Genomic DNA, 18,978 nt, shown 5'->3' with positions numbered 1-18,978 from the left:
AGGCACCCCAGCAGCCAGCATGCCCACAACACCACCACCACAGGTCCCCCCAACGGATGCCACAGAACGCACTGCCTCTGGTGGCAGCAGCACCATAGGTGACACCCCATTGATGGCAGCATGCTCCGACACAGAAGACGGGGATGTCGAAGTCAGATCCATCCATGACCTGTCCCAATCCCCCTGTCTGTCCCATCCCGTACAACATGAGGATACCACGCAGGGGCACCCACAAGACGACGACTGGCCATCCCCCACAAGCCCTGTGGCAAGGCAACATGAGGACAACAGCCCCTCTGTGACACCCCCGCAAATGGCCATGGCCCAGCAGAGGCAACAGTCCCTCGACCAGTTAATCGTGCAACAGCAGCAACTGGCCACGCTCCTCAAGGACCATGCCGATGAATGTGGGGGCACTAAGGCAGACATAGAAACATCAACTGAGACACTTAGGGCAGAAATGGAGAGAAGTACAGAGACACTAAGGGCACAAATGGAGAGTAGCACCGAGAGCCTGAGAGTCCAAATGGAGAGAAGCACCGAGAGCCTGAGGGGGGAACTGCATGCGACGTCCAAAGACGTATGTGCCGAACTTGCCGCAGTGCGCCGTGTGCTCACTGAGCTCTCACAAACCCTTAGGGACATGCATGGACGTGAGCAGGCAGAGACATCATCCGTTGCAAGTTCCGTCCAGGGCAGCCCCCAACGTAGATCTGGGAGGAACCTGCGCTCCACAGGCAGGGGTGCCCCTGATACCCGCAGAGGGGGCTTGCAATAGCGACCGCCCACTGACAATGAGCATCTTTGGACACTGGTGTTCGGGGGGGAGGTAGGAGGGTGGAGGGGGTGTGTTGGGCTCACTTGGGTGGCGGGTCGATAGGGTGTTCAACATGATATCACATATGCCATAAACAGTGCACGATCAACCAATGAGATGTATGGACAATGATCTTTGTGTACTAGGCCATCATAGGCGTACAGTCCATATTGTGCATGTACCAGACACACACAGTGCCACGAGTCCCGTGTCCATGTATCAGCCACCAGGCATGAGTGCTAGAAGCATGCATCAATGAGATGCTGACGAATGTCACGGCCCTCCGGTGCCTCGCAGACTCCATGAGGTGCTGCCACATCCCCACCCTCATCATGACCATCATCAGGTGCTTGCAGTTCTGCGTCAGGGGGCATGGGCACATTTCTACGTACACACATGTTGTGGAGCATGACACATGCCATGACCATCTTTGCAACCTTCTCATGGCGGTACAGGAGTGCCCCGCCAGACCTGCTGAGGCAGCGGAAACGAGTCTTCAGTAGGCCGAATGCCTGTTCAATGACTACATGGGTACGTGAGTGGGCATGGTTGTAGTCCTCCTCATGCTGGTCCCCTGGGTTCCGGACTGGTGTGAGGAGCCATCTCTTCAGTGGATACCCAGCATCACCTGTATGTGGACGATAAACGTATGATGTGGAATGCCATTGCTACGTACGCACACCCCCCCCTTCCTGCCAGGTCATTGCCGCATCACATACCCCACATCATCATGCATGAAATGAGACTCACCGAGTAGCCAGGATCTGTTCCCTGCGTGTCGCTCCATGTAGCGTGGTATAGTGGAGTTCCTCAAGACCATAGAATCATGGGTTGATCCAGGGAATCTGGCACAACAATGTGTAATGATCCTGTTGGAGTCACACACCATTTGTACATTCAGGGAATGGAATTGTTTTCGGTTGCGGTACTGGGCCTCCATGGCATGTGGGACGACCAATTCCACATGGGTGCAGTCGATGGCACCAATGCAACCCGGTATGCCGGCAAGTGCATGGAATCCCACTTTTGTGTTGGTAATTTCCTGCTCCGAGCGTGGTAGAGAGATGTAGTCGTCTGCGTGCTGCAGGAGGGCATCGAGCACTTGCAATAGTGTCCGTGAGAACAGTGGCTGAGAAATGCCATGCAACTGTCCGACTGTGTGCTGGTAGGTGCCTGTGGCCAGGAAGTGTAGTACAGACACCACCTTCAGTAGGGGTGGGATGGCGGTTGGGCTATCTATCATGCTGACAAGGTCAGCCTGTGTCATGTCCACAATGGCGGCTATGGTGTCCCGGTCCAAACGGTAGAGGGTGTGGATCTGCTCATCAGTGAGGTTGAACGGATGTGCTCGGAGGCGTGGGATTGCGGGCTGCCTGCGTGGTGGTAGTGGCTGTGCTGGCGGCCCTTGCTGGCCCTGCCTTGGCCTCCTCCTCCTCCTGCGTCTCCTCCGTGCGGCCGGTTGTAGTTGGTGTTCGTCTTCTTCTTGGAGTTGGAGTACTTGCAGTGCTATCAGGTCCCCCAGGGCCAACATCGCGAGTCCTGCCGGTAGCATTTCGGTGTGGTTGTGGGAGGAGACCGGGTGTGCAATTCATGTGTTTTCAGGCTGTATGGCCTCCACCTGTGGTGATTCATTCCACCTGTGCAAGCAGCTCTCCCCTTTGGGCGAGCACGTCCCGCACACAACGCTGCAATTCGAGGAATGGCATCTTGCAAATGCAATCATGTATTTGTACCCGATGGCCGTGTAACATTTGTTGATATGTACAATCGGCTATGGTCCCATTGTTTCACATACAATCTTTGCAGTCGCGAACAGACTTGTGATGGGTCAGTGGAACGTAGTACTCGAGTAACGGTGGGCCCTCATGCATCACTGTACCGAGTTGCAACGACGGGCGGGGCGTCCCATTAGTGGGTGAAGGCAGTTGCCATTTTCACACACAGCCGCACTAGATGGATTAATTTGTGATTTCAAACGGCCACAGATGCCTTTTCGACGTGATGTTGCAAATGAGGAATTCGAAGGGCGGCGCTTTCGGTTTTCAGCTAGCGGCGAGGAGATGCCCACAGGTCTGACTGCAAATATAACATTCTATTGTTCAATGTCCTTGAGACAGGGGCCATGGCGAGGAAGCAATGATTGATATGAATAGTTTGGGATGCGCAATAGCGACGTGGCCGATGAGGCCGGACGTTCCCAAATACATGTTACTTCACAACACTTGAATTACGGGCTGGGGCACTGTGGATTTTGCAGGCTGCATGACGCACAGACTCAATGGAAATTTCTAATGTTATGTGAGTAAATAATCAGGCGTTATTATACCGGGATGAGGGAATGATGAATGGATGCATGGGCAGGTGATTTGATACAGGGTTTGCCATGTACAGGGCTTGTTGGAATCTATCCGCCTCCCCTGCGCTATGTGATGCAGGGCTGCCATAGTGGGACCATCGTCTATCTGGCCTTGTTGAGCCCTCCCTGTCTCGACGCGCCTTCAGACACTTGTGTCCATGCACGTTAACATTCCCATCTGATGGAATCTGTTTTGACAGACGCATGCACAGGTACACTCGTTTGTGATGGTGTTTACACCTCGATATAGATGGTTATGAGTCGCAAGTGGCTTTGGGGTGGTGATGATCCTTTGGAGTGGGCTAGCATGCATATGGCTGTGGATTTAGTGTGATCATTGAAGTGAGTTGTTCGAATGTAGTTCTGATGGCCATTCTGTTCTTTTTCTTTTCTTTTGGTTGACAGGTATCTCCTCCCCTTTTGCCACTGCCATCTGTATGCCACTCCTGCAGATGGCTTTTACTCCCGACACCTGCTGCTTCGTGTTAATCAGTGGAGCAGCATTACGATCTTATGGGACGATCGCCAATGGGCCACATGCCCTTACGCAGTACTAGTGGCTCGGAGCAACATTTCGGCCTTTCAGCTGGACTAGTGCCTCCCCATTGGGACGGCCCTGCGGTTCTGTGCGCTTCCATGTTGCCTTTTCGTACGTGAATGTGGCTCTGTGTACCATGATGGAACAGGGCGTCTCACAAGTAGTAGCTGGTCATTCCTTGCGGATGCAGCCCACAATGGTGATATGTGTTTTGGAGTACATGGACTTATGGCTGTATGGGCTTGGTGATTTTGTTGTGCATTAAATTTCTATTCTGATATGGGCCGTGTAGCGTTCTTCTTTTCGAGTGATGTGGCATATTCCTATTTGGGGAGCGATGTATTGTGAGGAGATCTGCATTGGGTTCCAGCTTCGGAGTTTAGTTGCGTGGTACTGTGCTGGGCGCGTTTGCGTACGGAGCCCAGTGAGGTCAGGGATGGGGGCTGCCAATATGACTGTTTGAATGTTGTCATGCTCAGGGGCGGGGGATTGGGTTTTGTGTAACAGATGCCGGTCAGCCAGGTGGACTGGTGGAATGTTGTGATTTTCGGAATATTGCTGGTCACAGGTGCCTGTGTTTGCGTGCGTTTCGGGGGGGGGGGACTGTGGTCATGTCCATTGGAATGGCTTCTGTATTCGTGCCATCTGTGCCCTGCAGCTCCCATTGGCCCCTCTTGTGATTCTTTTGTTCGTTGGCATGCATGGGTGACTTGTACATTTCACTGGTTGCATTGTGACTTCATTGCACCTACGGGGAGTTGTACTTTGTGGGCAGGGAGCGGTGTACAGGCACTCAGTGGGGCCGTTTACGGTTGATTCGCGATGCCGTACTTCTCACCATGGCGGAATGGTACTTTCCGCCATGCTTGATGGCGTTAGGTACATGTCCGCTAGGGTCGGAATTCGCGTACCCTTGCGCCATGGTGGTATTTACGATTTGGCATGGCGCGCGCGCGCGTACTTGGTGCAGTTAGCGTTGGTGTTCACTACGGTGTCGCTAATGGATTCGTACTTTGCGGTGACGGGTCATAGTCACACCGAGCGCTATTCGATGGCGGTATTGCATTTCCGCCATCGTTTTCCGATTTCCGCCAGGGTCGTAATGAGGCCCATGGAAAGAAAATGGCTTTGAGGCAGAACCATCTCTCTGGGATTATACAGGCTGCTAAAATTTCCAGAACCAAACCCCATTCTTGGAAGGAGAAGGCAAATCATAAGGGGAAGGGTATGTGACGATTCATGGATCTTGTTACTTCGCCCCATAGGGGAGCCCTTCCCTGTGAGGCTTTGGGGGAGAGCCTGCTACACAACATTCCCCATAGGGGTGGTGGAAAGCGGGACCTCACAGGGAGAGACTCCCCTCATGGGGACAAGGAATCCCATTCTGTCATGGAACTCCCTAAACCCTCTGACTCTTGAAACCAGGAACCCCCTAATATCTTTAGAGGACCAATGTGAAAGTGTTACTGTGTGTTATTGTGATACTCCTCCTTGTCTTCCTGTATATATCTATACCGCCAGGACGAGGGAGAATTAAACAAATATACAGGCTGGTCATAAATCATCTCACAGAAGTACTGAGAAGAAGAAGATTGAAGGAGTTATACAAATTACTCCTTCATAAAGTATAGACAGTACTGAGACGAGGTGGCCCCGAAGAGGAATGAAGAGTACCTTGTCAACACAAAAGACTGGGGGCCTCATTACGAGTCCGCCGTGCTGGAATGCGGTGATTCCGTGACGACGGTGACTCTGCTTCCGCGACCGCAAGGTTGCGGAAAGAAGGGCCGATTACGGCACGTGGGTCACGCACAACACACCGATGAGGAAACGGAGTCACCTCTGTAACGTAAACACCTAGGCACACGGACTTAGCGCCACAGAAAACAGTGCTAGACCCGTGTCCGCCCCTGCCGACACGGAAACACTGGAAGCGGAAATACCATGACCGCGGGAAAAAGACCGGAAACAGAGAGGCAGCCATTATATAAAGCACAATCCATTGCCATCCTCAGACACCACAGGTCAGATCACCTTCCTGAGACCGACAACTCATCTAACAGCATCATGGCATCCAGGATACCAGCACGCAGACAGAGAAAGCAGCGCTTCAATGAAGCTGAGCTCACAGTACTGGTGGAGCACACCGTTGAGCATGCTGAAATGCTCTTTAGGGCAGATCAGCGGCGCGCTACACAGCAACGCAGCAAGGAGGTGTGGGCGGAGGCAGCACGCAAGTGCACAGCGGTTGGTGTGACTACACGTTCTGTGAAGGAGTGCCACAAGAGGTGGGATGACCTCAGGCTCCGGGTGAGCAAACCTCATCACAGCACACCGCCAACACAGCACTGGCACTGGTGGAGACCCTGCATCTCCTCTCAAGTTGCAATCGTGGGAGGAGCGCTGCAGCAGTGTCATGCACCTCGAAGGCATCCACAGCATAGGAGAGGCAGAGGCAGGAGTGAGCCCACCTGCAGATGCTGATAAGTGCACAGAGTACAAAGCCATAAGTGTGAATGGGAGTGACCCAATGGACCCACTCACAATGCCCCCCCCCCCACAAACAGTGCAGGAGTGACCCAATGGACCCACTCACAATGCCCCCCCCCCCCCCAAACAGTTCAGGAGTGACCCAAAGGACCCACTCACAATGCCCCCCCCAAACAGTGCAGGAGTTATCCAATGCACCCACTCACAAAGCCCCACCCACAAACAGTGCAGGAGTGACCCAATGGACCCACTCATAATGCCCCCTCCCCCAAAAAGGTCAGGAGTGACCCAATGGACCCACTGACTGGCCAGATGACGAGTACCACATCCCCAAAGCATGACCCCTCGAAATTCACACAGTGCGTGCCTGACTGGAAGCAGAGACACACACCTGTGTCCATCAATAGTCACAAGTGTGTAACTGCAAGTGGACATGGATTGTGATGTTTGATGCATGTGATGGACACATTTCTTAACATCACAGAACTAACCGCAGTGCCCTCTGTATCCCCACAGTCATGACAAGTGACAGCGATGACGCACAAGAGGCAACGCAGCGGCCACCTGCAGGCGCACAACGCAGCACTCCTGTCCAGGAGGATGATGCGAGCTGCTCTGGCACACAGGCACCGGCAGCATCAGGCACACCGGCAGCATCAGGCACACCGGCAACATCAGGCACACCAGCAGACGCCACCATCCCCATGCAGGCACCCACCCTGGCCCCGGATGATGATTCGCAGCCCATCTGCACAGCTGAGGAGGCTGCATCAAGTGATGGGAGTGCCCCGGCCATGCAGGCCGAAGCAGTACAACAGGGTGAGGGGGACAAGATGAATGGGCTGTCACCCATCCATGGCCTAAAGCTCAGCCCCCAAGAACTGCACAGCCCCATGCGCTCCCCAACTCCATCCATGGCCGAGCTCTGTCCACGATTGCAGCACATCAAGCAACAACAGGCCACCCTGGGGGGGTTCCCTAGATCGCAGAAACTGAAGCATGTTAACAAATTGAAGGACTTGGCATATGTGCTGGCTAAGAGGAGGATTGCCATGGGGTGGAAGGCTTGTCATAAACCGCAGGTGGAGATATGGTGGAAGGAATTGCAAAAGTGGGCGGAAGCAGAGACTATGGTATGGCAGGAGTCCAGTATGATGGGAGGGGGAGAAGAGGTGGGAACCCTGTTGGCTTGGAAATCACTGATAGCGGAATTGTTTGGAACGATGCCAGATTTGGCGGATTCCAATGGAGAACAGATCCCACCGCGAGGCGTGAACACAGAGTAAACAGACTTGATGGGCTCGTAGGGGGGGTGGGTTGTGGGGAGCGGAGATCAAATTGTATAATGTACCCATTCGAAACTGTATTGTGGCATCTTGTACTGTATATTTGGTCTGTATTGTTTTGTTGGTTGAAATATAATAAAAAACGTTAAAGAAAAAAAAAAACAGGCCACCCTGACGCAGCTGGTGGAAAGACAGCTGGAGGAGGCCAGGCTGCAGCGTGAGGAGGCCATGCATCAGCGGGAGGAGGCCAGGCTGCAGGAGGAGAGCAATGCTACATCGGTGCGTCGGCTCACCCGGTCGATTGGACGATTTGCGGCCACAATTCTCACCCTGGCACGCCATGTCAGGGAAGGGAACAGTGTGCAATCCAGCATTGCCGAGTCAATGTTGGTAGCCCAGCAGGCGTTTCAAGGACGCTTGCCCATAGTTACACCGACAGTCACCTCAGCCAGCACCACCCCATTCAGCTCTGCCTCTGGCAGCCCACGGAGGTGTTCAAGTCGGTTGATCGGATCCGCCAGCAAGGACACGCCTGCGCATAAGCGCCCCCGCAAATAGTGGCATGTGGGTATGCCAGTCAACATGACATTTGGGGACACCATGGGTGTAGGGGGGTGGGAACGTTTGGGTGGTGGGGGTGGTGGGGATCTGCCCATTCGGGGGTTTGTTGTTAGGGGCCTGGTTGGGGGTGGGAACGTTTGGGTGGTTTAGGTGGTGAGTGGGCACGGGTGTACAGCTTCCCTACCCAATTCACTTTCTTTCCTGGTTAATTGATAATACAACACCTTTGAAAACTACCATAATGAGTGAACATCTGTCATTTCATTAGCAGACAAAAATCATTTATTCACCGGCATCGTCATATCCATGCTTTGCTGTCAATGTGCAGTCTCTCAAAAGTAGATGCAAATGAGTGTATCCCGTGCTTGTTGGCCATCTTGCGCACCCCTGGGAGGTTGTGGAGCCACCCCATACCCATCCTCATGCCCATCCCCATCCCCATCCCCATCTCCATCCCCATCTCTATCCCCATCTCCATCCCCATCTCCATCCCCATCCCCATCTCCATCCCCATCCCCATCCCCATCCCCATCTCCATCTTCTGCGTCTGGGGGCAGCGGAATGTTCCTGCGCAAGCACAGATTGTGCAGCATGGCACACACAAGCACAATTTTACCCGTATTCACTGGGTTGTAGAGAAGTGATCCTCCAGATCTGCTCAAGCAGCACAACCTGGCCTTCAGTAGGCCAAATGTCCTCTCAATCATGCCATGTGTGCAGACGTGTGCCCTGTTGTACGCCTCCTCGTGCCTGTTCCTTGGCCTCCGTACAGGTGTCATCAGCCATGGCGTGAGTGCATATCCAGCATCACCTACATGGGATGGAAATGTGTGGGACACGTCAGTGTTTGTGGTTCATCTCTTGATCTGATGCAGTGCAATATTGTGTCATCATACATTCATCCATATGGGCCTAGCAGTGGTCAGAAGGGCGGGTGATTGCCATCCATGGGTAATTGTTGTAGATGGTGGCATTTGGACATTGCACTCTTACTTGCTGTGCATATGAAGTGGATCTTATACACGATAGTGGTTGGTAAGTATGGCACTGTGCAATGACGAGCACACATGGGGGAGTCAATCCATGGCCTGGGATGATTTGGCTATTGCAGGATGTCATTGTGGGGGAAGTAGTCCTAAGTGTGGGTGGTTGGATTGAGTGGATCAACTTGTATGGCCTGTTGGAAGCATTGGTCGTATGTCTCCTTAGGCAGGGTGTGTACTGTGGCAACCTGTCATGTGTAGATATGTGATGTGTGGGTTATGCTGACCGTCCATTACATGGGCCAGGGGGTGATGCATGTGCAGTTGTAGCAGCCCACTTACACAAGTCATTGGCCTGGGCACTCAACACACTTCCACAGGGCCTATGCATTGGCGGTTGTACTCACCCAATAGCCATGTGCTTTGTCCAGCGTAGCGTTCCATGTAGCGTGGCAATGTGAAATTCCGCAGGACCATTGAGTCATGTGTTGACCCCGGAAAAAGGGGGGAGCAATGTGTAATCACCAGTCCGGCATCACATACCATCTGTACATTCAGTGAGCAGGGCCGGTCTTACAACAGATTGCACCCCAGGCGGGAAGCATTGTTGGCGCCCCCCCCCTTCCCCGACCTGTGATCTCATGCATCACAGGCTGAGCAGCGGGAGTGGGGACTATGAGTTAACAAAATTGTCAATGCTGGCATCTGCTGAATTTCATGAACCTCAGAAAACAGCAATAAGAGGGTCAAACCCGAACAGCCCTGGTTATGTTAGTCTGCTTTTGCTCTTCATTTTTAGTAACAATAACCAGTTTGCTGCTGTGACTCAGGTCAGAGAATCGACAATTTCAGATCTACACTAATGTCATTTGTATGACCTCACAAATGTAGCCACTCTTAAAAGGTGATGAACTGGTCTTGAACAGTGTTACTCGAACCTCCAAGAACAAGCACCAGCAACATACCCAACGATAGCTGTACAAGCCCGTCTATCTCAGCATTAAAATACATGCATTTATGCAATATGTATTGCATCAAATATTTCACGGGAAGTTAAATATATTTAGGAGGGACACACGTAAACAATATCACTACTCCATGTGAGTGGTAAAGTTTACTTTAAACATATGCAGAGAGTTGACATGCATGTACAATTCAACATAGCTCCCAATGTTAATGTTGGAGAGGTGGCGTTCTAAAATTACAACATTACAATGCGGACTTTACATTGAAACACACTGCAGTGCATTACCGCTGCAGAGAAATGGCAGTTCGAGTATTGGGGTTTGTTTCGCTCATGCTCGTGAACTCTCACAATTCTTAAATGTTTCCTTCGTGATCACTCATTTTAGCTCCCGACAGCACTATGAAACTGTAAGATCGCAAAGAAAAACGATGTCTACCATCCCAACATAAAAACAAAAACAATGGTGGAAGGCAACCTTTTCTTGGGACTCGTTAAGTTTACTTTTTGCAAATTACTAGTCGCATCCTGCTTGAATAACAGCGGCCCTTGCACATTGTGCAGTGTATTGACAAATTTCATTTCAAGGGACTTGGAGTACTGCGGGTATCAGGGGAAGCATCTCCAGTGTACCCCAAGCGTAGTGCACTTTGCCCTACACCCTCACCCCCCAGCCTTGCAGTCCTACACTTTTTCACATTCTCCATTATGGTAAAGAACATTGTCCTGAGTTTGGGAGAGAAATGGACTATGCAGAAGGAGCTGCCTCCCCAGGGTGTGTATAGCTGCTGGTGTATCAAATGCAGAAATGGGTGGCATCAAGAGCCCCACGCTCTGAAACACCTGTTGCGCACTGGTTGGTCACACGAAAGAAAGTGTGAGTAGGTGATTCCCCAACACTTGAACCATTCTTTAGAGACCTGGCTTTGATTAATGTTGGCGTTAGCTAGTCATGGCCATTTCCCAGCATTCGTGTTAAAGGAGATCGGAAGCTGCACCATGCGGGGGTATTTTAAAGGCCATGAATTGATGCTACAGCATGTCTCCCCCAATGGAACAAAGAAAGTGAAGCATGCATCCTTGAAGTCTGGGTATTTGTATTATACGAAAGACGGGCCAACCGTCCACAGAGACGGTTTCTACTGTAGTTGCTGAGTCGCTTTCCCAAGGCAGCTGCTGTGCAGACTTCGCTCAGCTTTTGGTCCAGCGTCTGCATCCATCCTTCACACCATCATTCACAAGGCGCGTTCGTGTAGGTATTTGTTTATCTCGTTAGACTAGCGTGATTGCTATTCCAAACAAAAGAAGTACAACGACAAAGAAGAGTATAAGACCAGTCTGAGCGAACAGTGAAATGTATGAAACTCTTGCACTAAAATAAAGTCAGCAGTGCATGCCCAGGAAAGGGAGAACGACAAACAATATGCTCGGGAGCGGGAACTATGGGGGCGTAGTAACCTCCAAACTGGCCCACGCGTGGTACTGGCCCCCAGGGCCTCGCCCTCAAAGTGGTTTTGGCCTGGCCGCGGGCCAAATGGCCAACGGACGGACCAATTCAACCCCTCTGGAACTTGCAACTGTCTAAGATCTGCTGACGGTGACACTCTGCCCAGGTCTTCAGAGAACCGGCCTTTTGATCTCCTGAGGAGAGTCCACCACCATTGGCTGTAGTTACTGCCGGATTTCCTGAAACAAGGCCCAATCAACGAGGGCAGGATGCGGCAACTGTTTGTATTTGCTGATTCTGCTGCCACACACAGTAGGTGCTTGTGATGGGAACAACCTCAGGATTTAGTGACCCAATCGCTCCTCTTTTCTGTAATGGCCGGGGCCGACAACACCAGCCAGCCCCAATCGATCCACACTTCAGTGTCAGTGCGCGCCCATAGCCTGGAGGAGGGCACACCGCACGTGCACCCCTTGGCCCCAGGGCCGGGGGAAGGTAATAAAGCAACAAATGTTGCTAATTTATTTGCCAATTGACCTGCCCTGCCTGAAGGCCGAGGCCAGGCCCGTTTATTCGCCCGGGCGAGGCGGGCAACTTGCCGGGGCACAATAGCCCCAGGGGGCACAATTGCCCCTGTCCCTGGAGCCTCTGGAGAGGATGGAATTCCCCAGTTTTTGGGGCAGCGCATTGACGTGGGGAAAGTTTCGCAAGTCAGGTGCTGGCGCTGCCCCTTCCGACTGTAATGTCACGTAGTACAGAAGTACTACGTGACATTACAGAAGTCAGAGGCTCCCTCTGACCACTTCCGCGCCACTTGGGGTGGGGGGCATAAGCACAGCAATAAAAACACTTTAGGTACCCCTGCAGCTAAAACCAGCCTCTTCCACCACAATGCCGGCAGGAAACTGCTAATGGTGGCCCATTAGTCACTAAATGGTTTTGTGCTGGCATTGAGATGGGAGGGGAGGTGCAGTGGGCTGTGGGGAGTGGGCGTGCCTTGCAGCGACGCACTGTGGACCCCGACGCGGTCCAAACGGGGACCCGTTTGGGCCCATGGTACATCCCTGCAAGCCCAGAAAATGGCCAAAATAATTGTTTAAAGGAGCACTATTTCTTTCATGCCGCTTCTTTTCCAAACTATATATCAATTACACTTTAAACCACTTCCATAGCACTGGTGATGAGTTTCTTCACTATGCGGATAATAGTTTTGACCAGTGTTGCTGAGTAAATATTCATCAAGCCACGAACCGGTTTATTTATTCATTTATGCAATGTTTGTCGGGGTGGTCGGTCAAAAGGCCGGAAAAAAAATCCTGAATAACAAAAATCTCGAAAAAAAAGGCCGAAAAAAAAATATCAAAAATTTTTTTTTATATATATGTATTTTTTGGGTCAGGTAAGTAAAAAAAGGGTTAAAATAAAAACAAAATAGAAAAAAAGGGGGGCTGGGAGGAACCCCCCCATTTCGAAAAAAAAAGTCATTAAAAAAAAATTTGATATTTTTTTTTTCGGCCTTTTTTTTCGTGATTTTTTTTTTCGAGATTTCTAATTTCGGTTTTATGACCATAAACCGTTTGTCGGGTACATGGAGACGGATAATTTATTTATTTATGCAATGTTTGTCGGATACCTGTATCCGACAAACATTGCATAAATAAATAAATATGCAGGTACCCGACAAACATTGCATGAATAAATAAATAATCCTGGTCCATGTATCCTTACAACAGTCAAGACTTTACCATATCAAAGCAGACACTTGACTCCCATTCAAAGAATGTTAAAGTGATTGTTTATTGGGTTGAGGTGTCTCCTTGTCATTGGCCTTTTGGCTTAGGTTGCCTCCAAACCCTCTTCAGCATCTTGTGTTCTTTGTTGGTTGTATACTGTGTCCTATGCCATATTCATGGTCTCTTGGTGAGCCCAGTCCTCATTATCTGCAGCCTAAGTGGGACTGGGGCATAAAATTGTCTTGGGCACCAGTGAAAAGGTGGCCCACAGTTGCAAATGGCAATTCATTCCTTGTGTGACGGACTGTTTGACTTTGGGTAGGAGTTCCTTAACGGTGTAGTTTGGGAATGGCACGCAGGGTGCAGTGGGAGTGGTGTGTGGGGTGCGGTGGGACTGGTGCGTGGGGTGCGATGGGTGTGGAGCGCGGGGTGCGGTGGGAGTGGCGCATGGGATGGGGTTCGGGGGGTGAATTCCTAGTGCTTCGCCCTGGGCCCCAAATAGACTAGAAACTGCCCTGGCCGAGGCCACAGCCTGCAGCAGTGCCAGTGGTAGAATCCATGTGTAACACGTTTGTTTCCTAACATTATAAAAATGAACAGGCACATTCATTTTTATAATGTTAGGAAACAAACGTGTTACATGTGTATTCTAGCACTGGCACTGTGGACTGCTGGTGCAGCGCCCCTTAGAGGCTGACTGACATCAGGCAGCCGCCTGGGCTGCCTGACGCAAAGACCGGCCCTGTCAGTGAGTGGTACTTTTTCCTATTGCGGTACACCATCTCCATTGCACGTGGTACTGTCAGTCTAATGCAACTATGCAATTTGGCATGGCTGCAATGGCATGGAAGGCCAACTTGGTTGCAATGACCTCTGCAAGTGTATGGGGTAGGGCAATATGTACCGACACATGGCGCAGCAGAGCATCCAGTACCTGTCCCAATATTTTTGAAAAACAGGGTTGTGAGAGCCTGTGCAGCTCACCAACTGTGTGCTGATAAGTTCCGGTGCCTAGGAAATGCAGTACTGACACCACCTTCAGGAGGTGGGGTATTGTGGTCAAGATGGCAATGTGGCTGCTGATGTCGTCCTAAATCATGGCGGTGATGCACATGATTGTTGGATGGTCCAGTCGGTATAATGTGTGGATCTGTCCTAGGGTCAGGTTCCATGGTGAGGCCCTGATGCGGGGGATTGCAGGCTGCCTGAGGGGTCGTGCCGGCTGCAAAATTGGGTTTGGCATGGGTGCAGGGTTTGCTAACTGACACCTGCGCCTCCTCCACCTCATCCTCCTCTGCACCATTGCTGCCACCATGTGCACTGCTGCCTGTAGGTTCAATAGTCCCAGTCCCAATGCTGCTGCAGCTGCTGCCTGCATTGTTGTGTTTGGAGTCTGCCTGGGTGTGGGCGTGGCCCTTTTGTAGCCTCCCAGTGACCTGCTGGGTCCGGCTGGGCTCATTTGGGGCAGCTGTGGCCTGATTGACCTCACGTGGTACTGTTCGCAGTGGCACCGAGACCGCCTCGGTGGCCACGGTTTTTCTGCCATTTTTGTGGCGGTGTTTCCATGTCCGTGGTACGCGTGATGCCCATGGTGTTTTCTGTTGCCGGTAACAGGGTGGTTTCGCCGCTGTCGCATTCTACGGATCCCTTAACTCCGTGGCAGCGGTTTGTGGTGGTGGTTTTTCTGGGTCCGTGGGTCGTGATTGCACGGTCACAGAAGCAACGCTGGAAAGGTTTTACCGGTGGCGTTATGTCTGGGTCGGCGGACTCGTAATGAGGCCCTATGCCACGCTCGGGAGGATCCAACTTGAGGACATAAAAACTGAGAAAGGACTCCATGAGAGGAGAAGCTGCCGTGAAGCCTGTCAGCCACAGGAAGTTCGAATCCGAAGTAAGCAGAGGAAGCAAACCCTCAGCATGGAGGATGCCATGGACCGGCCGAAGAAATCTCCTGCAGGCAAACGAAGGCCTTAGCTGAGTGGAAGTAGTGAAGCAGCTGGGGGTGGCATGACATCAAGGAGGTGGACCGTGTGGTCCTTCAACAGCACCGACTCCCCTAGGCCGAGGACACCGCAAAGCCGCAGCTATGCAGCGGAGTCTGAAGAGAGGCTGACGGCAAGCATTCGAAGGGAAACGCAGGATCCTGATGCCCCAGGAAGAACCACTAACATGGCCCCGCCAAGAAGGAGGTAACGGGAGCCACGGGAGACCCACTCGAGGGTCGGGGGAGTGTGAAGAACATAATGAGAGTGAACTCCCTCGTCTCAGTAGTAGTGGCAAAAATGCCAAATGTGAAGAGCCTAACAGGAACGATCGCCCTTGTTGCAGTAGTAGTACTAATAATACTGAATGTGATAAACATAATGTGAGTGATCTCCCTTGTCTCAGTAATAGTGCCAAGAGTACAAAGTGTGAAGCATTCATCAGGAGTGCTCTCCCTCATCTCAGTAATGGAATGAAGAGTACCAAGTGTGAAGCATATACCAGGAGTGGTTTCCCTTATCTCAGTATTTATACCAAAGATCCCAAGGGTGAAGAATATAACAGGAGGGATCTTCGTTGTCTCATGTGGTGTGCCATAGATCATAAAAGTGAAGAGCATCTTGGGAGTCATCTCCCTCGACACACTAGTCCCAAGAAAGACATTCAGACTTAAGATCAAAACGGGAGTCATCTCTCCCGTTCTACTGTGGTTAAAAGAAAGAGAAGTGACCAAAGACATTTGGGGAGTAACCTGTCGTTATATTAAAGCAGAAGAAGAGAAAGAAAGACTGGAGAATATTTAACCAAGCCCTAGGAAAAACCAGTGAAGAATTTCAAGGACTTGGATGAACTGTGGCAGGAAAATACCAACAGACAGAGTGAGGCTGAACCAGTTGGACCAGGAGAAGGGAGTCATTCTCCTAGTACTAAAGACAATTGTTAAAACCAGACTTTTACCAGTGACAGTTCGAAAACAGCACAGAATGCTGATTCTCCTGGTGTTCTTTATGTTAATACCTTTTTGTTAGTGTTAGGGCTAAAGTAGGAGAGTTTGGACATAGGATGGACTCTTTTAGTTTGACATCCACCCTGATGAGGGACACCCAAGTTATCCTTCAGTCAGGTAGGGCAGACGCTCTAGATAGGCATAGATAGACCTTTTTCTTATTAGTTTAATAAAGATCTATCTTTGAAATGCTTCCCCCTTTGTCCGACTCCTTACTACAGCACCCCACACTATCTGGAAGCTTTTTTGAAAACAGGCTGTGACCTGATAGTGTGAATGCCCGAGTGATAAGAGTGCATCACCTGATGTCCTGAGATCCTTATCACTTGTGACTTATACAGCGGAAGGGAGGTATATGGAAGAGGAGAGAACGACTCATGAGGATCAAATAGCAGACAAATACTGACTGCGCCTAGCTTCCTTCTGCTTTTGCCCAGAAGACGAGTAATTCCTAGCCCTGGCAGCAAAGCCGTCCACATTTTGTCATGGAAGGGGCTTCAGCCATCTGGCCGGCTCTGTGACCTCTTGTTAAAAATTCTAGGATGCCGATATTCTTTTTTCTTGGAAACATGGCTGAGGGCTAAGTTTCACCAGGATGGTTTTAGTTTAATGATTAACAGCACCACTAAAGGGAGTAAAAGACGGGTCAAGTGGGGCCTGATTATGGGGGTTAGAAATATGCACAATTAAAATCGAACAAACCTTCCCCTCACTTAATAGCTGTAATTATGTACAAAGGAAGGCGAGTCTTGTTGATAAACATATACAACCCGGCAGGTTGGACTATCCTTCAGGGTACATTAGACACCATAATAGAGCTACTGACAACACATAACCATGGCAACCCAAACATGTTGAGTGTTATTGGCAGCGATTTCAATATACATTTTGGTCAACCATATGACTATGGGCCTCATTAGACGGTAGGCGGTAAACCATGGCGCTAATAGCGCCATGGTTCATGCCGGTAAAATACCGGCACCGCCTTGGTGGAAAGGGGAATTACCGCCCTATTCCAAGGTTGGCGGGGCGGTAATTCCCCCTTCCACCATTGCCCTTCCCCATTCCCATTTTTGCCCCATAGGGCTCTATGGGAATGGGGAAGGAGCTAATTACGGTACCGCAAATTGCGGTACCGTAATTAGCTCCACTGGTCCCTTTGCGGGTTGGTTTTTAACGCCTGCAAAAAGCAGGTGTTAAATTCCCCAACCCGCAAAGGGACCTCGTAGTAAGGCGGTAAGGATTTACCGGTACCGGTAAAATACCGGTACCGGTAAACCCTTACTGCCTACCGTGTAATGAGGCCCAATGAGTTTTATGAACGCATGCAAGAAGTGGTTTCTGAGGCAAATCTGAAAGTTAGAAAAGGAAACAATGTGGGTGTTGTGTTGCTGAATTACATGGCAGGAGATGGCTATGTTGAATGGCCGGGTCAAAGGTGAAACCTCGAGTCACCATACTTAGCATATGGGTAACTTGGGTCCTCCCTGGACTATATGTTTGTTGACCTGGCCAATTGGAGAAGGGTTGCAAATATGTCTATACATGGCATGGAACACAGTGACCATGTCCTACTAGACATCAATATTGACATCCAGAAAGACACGGCCAAGGTGCTTATGGAATGCACACTTAAAGCAAACAAACAGGGCAAATGCTTATACTGATCTAGGTGTAACATCAGGGTCCTGAATCGGAATCTGTAAAAAGCCTGGACAAGTGGCATTTTGGAGAGGCTCAGATCCCAGAAAGATACGATAATTGGATTAGGGGGTCATGAATGAATGGGACAAAAAACGCCCCAAGAGGGAACATGCTGTGGTACCAATGACAGTTTAATAGCAGACAGGAAGTGTAAGTTGAGAAGGGATATTCAATAATTATACAAGAGCAATGGAATACCAACTGAGGAAGGACACGGATAGAGAAGCTTAAAACTAGCTATACAAATTGGCTGAAAGCACACCACTCCTCGGACAGAAAAAAAGGTGGTAAGATATGCTAAAGACCGTAGCCTCTAATGACTCCAAAGAATTCTAGGGCATGGCGAACAGTAGTATAGGTAGCCTTTACAACGCCTTGATTACATTATAACTGCAGATAAATTAATTCTTCTCCAATACTACCTCAATATGATAGCTCGAAAGATATCTTCGGAATCACAGAATACAATGTGGAAGACATTGGGTTACCGCCAACCTCGTAACACCGAATCTTGCACCTGACTTACCAGTGCCACTGGGATATTCTCCCATGGGAGTGGGAGACAGAAGCACTGGCACCGTTGCTAACGGTGCTGGTGTTTTCATAATGACTCTGCCTAATGGGGTTGATGTGCCCGGCAGAGTCGCCTGGAGCAGACCCTTAGTGTGACGGTCTGGAAACAAGGGTGCCGGTGAACTTACCGCCACCCTTGGTTCCGAACCGCCACACTTGTAATGAAGCCCATAGAAGCAATGATAGAAGGTCTTAAAAACTCTGGGGCCTGTGAGAAACCTGAAGGTGTCTCACCCGCTGGTCCCCCGAGATCTGTCGCCCAGGTGGCCAGGACAAGGCCATCACTGTTGGACCTGGTTCTTGGGTGCAGACCGGTGGGGTAGGATCACATGGGCGAGGGGTCTTCAGGGAGTGGAAGTGGGACACCGAGGGTTGAGACGTGATATCCCCTTCCCTGTAACACCTTTTCCCCATCCTACCCTGTCGGATATTTAGAAGCTCAATAACCATGCCCACCTGACAGCCCTTTACCTTCCCCACAGGGATAAAAGGCGAAGCACGAAAGCACACTTTGAACAAGGTTGAACGCACGCAGAG

The sequence above is a fragment of the Ambystoma mexicanum genome, chromosome 1p (assembly GCF_040938575.1).
Source record: "Ambystoma mexicanum isolate Mex_15411 chromosome 1p, UKY_AmexF1_1, whole genome shotgun sequence".
Classification (NCBI taxonomy): Eukaryota; Metazoa; Chordata; class Amphibia; order Caudata; family Ambystomatidae; genus Ambystoma; species Ambystoma mexicanum.
The sequence above is the reverse complement of the archived record's forward strand: the minus strand, read 5'-3'. Positions refer to the sequence as shown.